Source organism: Perca fluviatilis, chromosome 13 (genome assembly GCF_010015445.1).
Source record: "Perca fluviatilis chromosome 13, GENO_Pfluv_1.0, whole genome shotgun sequence".
Lineage (NCBI taxonomy): Eukaryota > Metazoa > Chordata > Actinopteri > Perciformes > Percidae > Perca > Perca fluviatilis.
Genome location: NC_053124.1, coordinates 37,097,056 through 37,105,697, shown reverse-complemented (window position 1 = coordinate 37,105,697; position 8,642 = coordinate 37,097,056).

Genomic DNA, 8,642 nt, shown 5'->3' with positions numbered 1-8,642 from the left:
GACCCAGGTGAAAAAAGCTTCTGGGGGGGTGTTTGGCTCGAGATCATGGTGCAAAGGACCCTAGGGTGAAATTACTCCGAACCATCACTTTAACCTGAGTCCCTCAATTTTTTGTGTGATGCTGCACTTTAGGGGACACAGTGTCCCAATCAGTGGCGACAGAAAAAACATGTTTCATCAGGTGTGCCTCCTACCTGAAGACAAACCCCTCCTGAGGTTTCTTTAGCGCAATATGAAAACAGATGAACCCCCTGAAATCTGAGTGGCAGGTACTTCCCTTTGGGACTACTTGTTGTCCATGTTGTGCCTCCTTTGCCCTTCACTGCCAAGTTTTCCTGCACATTGAACATAGAGAGGATGTAAGATTCTCAATCAAACTGTGCTTCTACGTAAACAACTTCTTTCAAAGTGTTCCCTTAGGCCCAGCAGTTGGTCAACAAGTTACAGCAGCTTCTTGCATCAGGAGGATATGCGGTCCTTCAATGGGCTAGCAACAGGACAGAGGTCATTTGCCATCTACCACCAAAAGCATGCTCAGAAAAACTAGAGCTTTGGCTGTTGCATGACAAAGCAAAGACAGACGAGTCAACACTGAACAGGCACTGTGAAACAGATTCCCTTGGCTTTAAGCATTGCCGCCTTCACTATGAACAACCAACAATGAGGAGCATTTATAGAACCCTGGAGAGTCAATACGATCTACTCGGGACAAGCCCAGAGATTGGGATGATCCACAGTTACCTGATGCCGTAAACTGGAATGAGCTAGAAACACGAAACTTGGCCCAATTATTGCAAATGATGTGCATTAGACTCCCAAGAAATATGAGCCCAAATCGGCCACATAGTGGCGCTATAATGAAGGCATGAATACACAATTTTTGAGAGGCCACGCAACTCACACCGTAAGTCCGGTTGACTTGAAATTTCTAACACATATGCAGCTCAATGTGCTCTACAAAAAAGCCTCTTGGACCGTCTGCCATTATGGATTTTTTTGCTAATTTGCATAATGTGAAAAACAGTTAAACTATGACAAACCCTAACCCTTTGTCAATTTTGATTCTAGTGAGACCAAATTTTGCATACAGCTGTTTGGGACTGAGATACACATTTCAATAAATCTATTAAAAAAATTCTACAAATATTTATCAAAAAACATGGCCGCCATACATCAAAGAACTTCTTAAAGGGAGGGGCTAGCAGGGAATTACCTATAACTCAAGTTGGGATAAAATCCGATTAAGGGGGTGAAATCGCAGAATTTTCTGCATGTATTGCACTGACGAAACAGGTGTGTGGTTGGTTTTACCAATTTTCTATAGAGCATTAAACCATCTGAAGTGGTTTTGATCAGCTTGGTGAAACTAGAATCCCACTCAACGCTGCTTGTGGCTTTGACTTTGGTGATTTGGCATCTGTTCAATGCTGCTTGTTGCTTTAACTTTTGGCGATTGTGCTGCTTCCTAAGCCTGCTGTAGTTCAGGCCACACTGATCTCACGAAGCGGCGTATGTATGACACGCTAATTCGTATGCTATTATTGGCGTGTTATCAAGACGCATATTAAATTTTTAGCATGTTTATCAACGCTGTTTGGCCTCCATTGACTTACATTACCTTGCAATTGCGTGTGAATTTATGCCCTAGCAGGTAGTATGAAAGGGTGAAAATCCACGTAGGGAGGTTGGTTGGGGGGGTGGATGGGTCAAACACAGGACTTTCACCCAGGAGAGCGCGGATCATGTCCTGCGTGTGACGTTTCATAAACTCAACGGTCGCTTTCTTCTTTTACTAAATCCAACCCTGTTCTACAAGCCACTTGGCTTAAGAAAGTGGCGTATGTTTATGCAAAGTCATGATGTCATGTTTTTCAGGCGGTAGAGCATTTTCATAACAATTAAAAAGTATACGGTTCGATCCCAGGCCCTGCAGTCCAATCTCAAAGTGTATGAATGTGAGTGAAAGGACTAGAAAAGGGAAATGGAAACGCAGTCCATTTACATCCTTCTGTTGGCCGAGAAAGGGTTTGAACCCACTAATTGCCGCTTACGGCTGGCTGCCAAAAATCACCACTTAGGTAGGTAAACGCTGTCTAACAGTTAAGAGAAGTGACGTGGTGGCTGGCGTATGGTATGTGCGTCAGTGTTTAGCTGCAGCTTTACCAAAATGAAGGCTGAACAACAGAACCATTTTGTTACAAACATTTACTCGCCATGTGGCGGTTAGCCCTCTGGAATTTGCTCGCCAAACGGAAAATGTATCCGCATTTTGCGACTGGTGAGTGTTAATCCCAGACCCTGCATATGGCTCTGAACTGTCGCAGCCCTCACTGGGTCTCAGCCCACCCACCCACACACACACACACACACACACACACACACACACACACACACACACATATACACTGTTCTTTGAACGTAAACATGTTCCACCAAAACAAGTTCCTTCCCGAGACTATTTAGCAGAGGGACCGTGGCTCCGTCCGGCGCCAAGCACCACCCAAGACAATTGTGATTGGTTTAAAGAAATAAAACCAGAGCACGTTTTTCTCCCATCCAGTGTTCAACTTCCTCTGCAGCTCCGTGGAGGAAGGTCTGGACATGCGAGACTAGTGTGAAAGGAACCCTGTTCCTAAAATAAACCAGGTTTTCTTGAACTTTTATGCTCTTGACTTTTTTCTCCCTTTATTTCCCCTAAAACCCTGTTAACGTTGTTCCTACCTTCACTCTTCACAGGGACAGGAGTGAATGGGAACTTGGTGATATCAGCCTCCTCCAGCCCTTGAAGCTGCTCTCCCTCCTGACTGCTCCACAGTTCCTCCTGTTCCTCTTTAATGTGTGGGGGGGGATCTGGCTCCTGCTGGTCCACACTGGAGCTACACTCCTGCTGCTCCTCTTTAATAACAATATGGCTTTTGTCATCTGGAGGCAAAGCTGAAACAGACAGAAGTTAATGTCAGCTAAAGTTTAGAGATTGCAGTTTTGACCGACACACACACACACACACACACACACACACACACACACACACACACACCGACGGAGTAAACTACGTTTGCTCTGCAGTTTTGTTGAAGTCACATTGAGTCACGGCAATGCCGATAAAGTGTGGTTACAGTTTTTCAAAACTTCCCGCATCCAGTGTTTGCTGCGATATAATATTAACGGCGAGGCGAAAGCGGTCACGGTGTTGTTGACGTTGCACTTCCTCTGAGACAAGCAGGCACAATGGTGGTTTCTGTGCCCTGGGGACTGACTGACAGGCTGAAGTTGTAAGGCAAGGCAACTTTATTTCTAGAGCACCTTTCAGCAACAAAGCAATTCAATTACATTTCTTTGCACTGAAGTTAGTTCCCCATTGTTCAATGTTGACAACAGGACAGTCACCAAGTTTAGTGTTAAAGGTTGGTGTCATTATGCAGTAAAAAGTCTTTGTCGTTTACAGTCCTTTACATTTTAGTTAGTTCAATATTAGCCTGTACACAATGTCATTTGTTTATTTATTTAAATGTCAAAGGTTTGGCAAAAAGGTTTCCCTTTTTTGTTAATTTTGGCCAAGTTGGAATTGATACCAATCCTGAGTATCTGACTGGCGCACCCCTATCCAAAAGCACAACCACTTTTATTAATGTTATGAGCAGTGTTTTCATGTTGAAATGGATTTTAAAACATATGGTATCGAAAAAAGTACCGTTAAGGAACCGACATTGAAACTGAGGTATCGAAATTGGCACTGGATTGAAAAGGTTTGAACAATGCCCAGCCTACACACTAGTACGGTGGCCCTGAGAGGCCACAGCACGCAAATAAAAGAAAACGCACGCAAATAAACCACAGCACGCAAATAAAAGAAAACGCACGCAAATAAACCACAGCACGCAAAAGAAGGAATGCCAGGAATGCTCAGAGATATTTAAACAGACGAACCGTCAACGGCGAAATAAATGCCTCTTATTTACGAGAGCGGTCTGAGAGACCTCCAGCTTAGAGCGGGGTCTCTGAGCATTTCTGGACGAGCGACGAGCTGCCATCCCCGGCAGGCGCCTGCTGGCCGTCCCGTCACTTTATGGAGCTTCTCAACTCCAAAAACTTTGAGGCAAATTGTCAATTCGGCAACGATTTTCACAAGACTGCCTATTTTCGAAATGTAAACAGTTTATTTCTCGCCTAAAAGTTCTCAGAAGTGAATTTAGTGATGAATAAATTGGAGAAAATCGTTAAAATTGTCCTGTTGTTGGCCTGTCTATGTACTGGAAACACCAATGGTTGAGGCACCCCTGGAAACACTTCCGTTGTGTTGTGGTGTATTTGCGTGTTTTTTCTTTTAGTTGCGTGTTGTTTTATTTGCGTGCGTTTTCTTTTAGTTGCGTGTTGTGTTTTATTTGTGTGCTGTTTTCTTTTATTTGCGTGCTGTGGCCTCTCAGGGCCACCGTACTAGTGTGTAGGCTGGGCATTGTTCAAACCTTTTCAATCCAGTGCCAATTTCGATACCTCAGTTTCAATGTCGGTTCCTTAACGGTACTTTACTACGGTAAAGGCTCCAAGTGAAATAGATGGCAACCGTGAACTATAGCCCAGTAGAATTATTTAGTTTTACTAGTTTGAACCTTCTCACATTGTTGTCTTTTGCTTAGATAGAAGTGGAGAAGGCCGATGACTGTTTACGACAGTGAGAACTACGTAGGTTTCTGTCTCCTGAGATAAACTGTTGTTTAGGCTAATGTTAGGAACAGAGAGCAGAGGGGAAGGTGATCAACTATGGCCATGCTAGAAGATACATTTAGAGGGGTGGCTTAACAGAGGTTTTCACTATATGATGTGTGGATGTTTAGACTTTAGGTTAGAAAGACATTTTCAGTTGTGCTGCGTGTACCTTTGAAACTGTGTTTTCTCCATTTGCAAATGTAAATAAATACTCAAAGACCAAACTTTGGTTTAATTCTCAAACGGTCGTTATTCGTTTTCATTTTGATCATTGATATTTCTAAACGCTGCTGCTTCATAGGAAAACTTCCACGACAGCGTTTTCTTTTAGTTGCGTGCTGTGTTTTATTTGCGTGCGGTTTTTTAGTTGCGTTTTGTGTTTTATTTGCGTGCCGTTTTATTTACGTGCGTTTTTTTTGTTTCGTGTTGTTTTTTTTGCGTGCGTTTTGTTTTTGTTGCGTGTTGTGTTTTATTTGCGTGCGTTTTCTTTTAGTTGCGTGTTGTGTTTTATTTGTGTGTTTTCTTTTAGTTGCGTGCTGTGTTTTATTTGCGTGCGTTTTCTTTTAGTTGCGTGCTGTGTTTTATTTGTGTGCGTTTTCTTTTAGTTGCGTGCTGCGTTTTATTTGCGTGCGTTTTCTTTTAGTTGCGTGCTATGGCCTCACAGCATACCTCAGTTTCGATACCGATTCCTAACGATACTTTTTTTTCAATACCATATGTTTTAAAATCCATTTCAACAAGCTTTTATTTTCCACCTTAATTGTGAATCAAAACAGTTATCAAAATTAAAAAATTCTGGTAAAACTGCTCACTCAGAGTAACATTAATAAAAGTGCCTTGCCTTGCAAGCTCAGCCTGTCATTCAGTCATCAGGGCAGAGAAACCTTCGTTGTGGCTGCTCGTAAGAGGAAGTGTAACGTCAACAGCACCGCGACCGCTTTCACCTCGCCATTAATATCACATCGCAGCAAACGCTGTCTGCGTGAAGTTTTAAAAACTGTAACCACACTTGAAACCAACCGTGCACCTCTGGTCCTAATTTACTAACACTAGCGCAGTTTGCGCTGCGTCTGTTTATGCGAGTTCGGTAATAGCGCACGCTATGCTTCCACATTTTGCGTAGTATTTATCAACCCTGACACCCATCAGGCAATCAGCGTCTTTCTCCGCCCACTAGACCGTAAATTGCGCTGTAGCAAAGCGGTACTGGTGCTATGATATGGCTGAGTGCAGACTGCCATATTCCCACTGCTGATGCTATGACTGTTTGAAATGATCCTGATGCCAATATTTGTAATGTAGCAAGGAGTTTAACAACTGCTGGAATGGGATGTGAACGCTGAGTGGGAGATTCAATTTCATCTTTGATTTCTTCCAGTAACTCTAATATTGCACGGCTGCTTGATCTGTAACGCTAAATGATGTTGTGTTCACTGACAAAGTGTGATTCTTGTGTTAAAAATATTTTCAGCCTCGCCTATGTCTTCGTCTTGCTCAAATTACTGTTGCCATTTCACCAGCGGCATAAAGGTCTACGAGGAAACTCGACTGCGGCTGGTTTAGACCTGCTTTTAAGAGGCGGAGAATTTCCCCCGCAGAATAGAGGCGCAAGATAAAGAATTTTTCAATACTCAAGGATCGGAGTATATTTTTCGATACCATAAAAGTATCGACGTTTGGTACCCAGCCCTACTACACACACACACAAAGAGAAGCACACAGAGAGACACACGCCCGCACACAAAACACACACACCAGAGTGTGGTCTTGTTTACCACCCTGGTGACCAAGACGGCTTTTTATAGTTGTATTGTTATTCTGTCCACTTTGAATACAGTGTGTTTTACACACACAGAGAGACGCACAAAGAGACAGACACATAGAGACACGCACACAGAGAGACACACACACACACCCTCTAAGCCTCAGTGGCTACAATATTGTGCTGTTGTGTCCCAAGGAGAACATCACTACTATGTAACAATCACCTATACAGTCCTAAGGGAATACCTATTAAATAAGAACCTTTGTTTATCTAGAAAACAGCCCCAAAATCACCATCACCAAACCCACCAGACTACATTATTATTTATTTATAATATGTTCATGTTGTGGCAAAAAGGTTTCCCTTTTTTTCTTAATTTTCGGATTGATACCAATCCTGAGTATCTGACTGGTGCACCCCTATCCAAAAGCACAACCAGTTTTATTAAAGGGTTGATAGAATGATTATTACAAACGACTTTTCATGCAACAGTTAAGTTTTGGACCTTGTGAATTGAAATCGAATCAATTAAGAAAATCATTGGCACCCCACACGTGCAATAATAGCTATGAAAAAACAGTAACTCAAGAGTACAATAACAAAGCCCTGTGTCGCTGCGACTGAGCTGATGGAGTCTCTAGAGGCTGGTTTTAGAACGTAAGAGACGTCTCCTGTTTCAACAGCCAATAGAGAAGTTAGCTGGTAAAGTCAGCTACAAACTATTAAAAAAAAGATCCAGAATCCATTTTGTTTCTATGTTACAAACTGTCAGCTGCTGGTAATGACTGAGTTTGTATGAGGCGCCATCAGGGACATTATTCCCAATTACCTTACACACGCACAAGTGAAATGCTCTCACACACACTACTGAGCTGCTCACTTATCATATCCTGTGCAAAAAGAAAAGAAAAGCAAACTAGGTCATTTATATAAATAAGAGGGCCTATGTTTGACCCCAGTGGGACCCCACACAAAATGTTTGCTTTGCGAAGAGAACTTTTGATTGTATTTACAGTTACTTAAGTACTCACGTAACCATTGAATAACTGAACCTTGAAAGCCACAGGAACTTAGTTAAAGTGATGGTTAAAAAAGCCAAATGATACCAAAGGTCTACACTAGTATATATAGGTTATGCTCTCATAAAACGATGGATTGGAAAGTTTGTAAGTACACCAGAAGTTTATGAACACTTGCCTGCTCTCTTCAGCTCTCTGCTGCTGCTGCTGCTACCTGCAGTTAGACGAGTGCTTAGGGCTGTCTACAAATTACTACACCGAAAAGAGTTACAACAAAAATATTTATTAATTTAATGATTAAATAAGGTAATGTCTCCAAACTTACCTCAATTATTACTTGTCTCCTGCTAGTTATATTACAGCACTTACTTAAAAAAAAAGTTAAATTAATAAATATTTTTGTTGCATCTCTTTTCGGTGTTGTAATTTGTAGATGTCCCTAAGCACTCGTCTTACAGCAGCAACAACAGCAGCAGAGAGCAGAAGCCAGCAGGCAAGTGTTTTTTACATAAACTTCTGGTGTACTTACAAACTTTACAATCCATCGTTTTATGAGTGCATAACCTATATATACTAGTGTAGACCTTTGGTATCATTTCGGGCATTATTAGTGGGGTCATTTAAGAGATACAAACGTGGGTCCATTAGCCCAGCGCTAAGCTATTCAGCGGCTAACACTACTCTACGCTAACTCGCCCAATGTTAGACCCAGGTGAAAAAAGCTTCTGGGGGGGTGTTTGGCACGAGGTCATGGTGCAAAGGACCCTAGGGTGAATTACTCCAAACCATCACTTTAAGTAAGTTCATGATTAACTTTGTCAATGCTGATTTAATCCTTTCAATAAGTTGTAAAATAGCCCCAAAAATAGTCCTCTATGAATCAGTTGTGTATGTGGAGCTGCATCTGCACATGGGGAAACCAAGGTCAATCGGGATAGGCACGTCGAATTCACGGACAGAGACAAACAGCCCACAGCAGTTATCAGAAGTTCTGCTTTTTATTAAATGTGTTTAACTATGATCTTATAGTGGAATGGTTATTTTTAACAAAAGTAGAGTGATGCATGTTTTACAATAATTTGTCTATTTCACAGTAAAATGTAAAATAAAACAAATTAAATAAAATCCTCAACCTCTAAGGCATTTATGCTGTA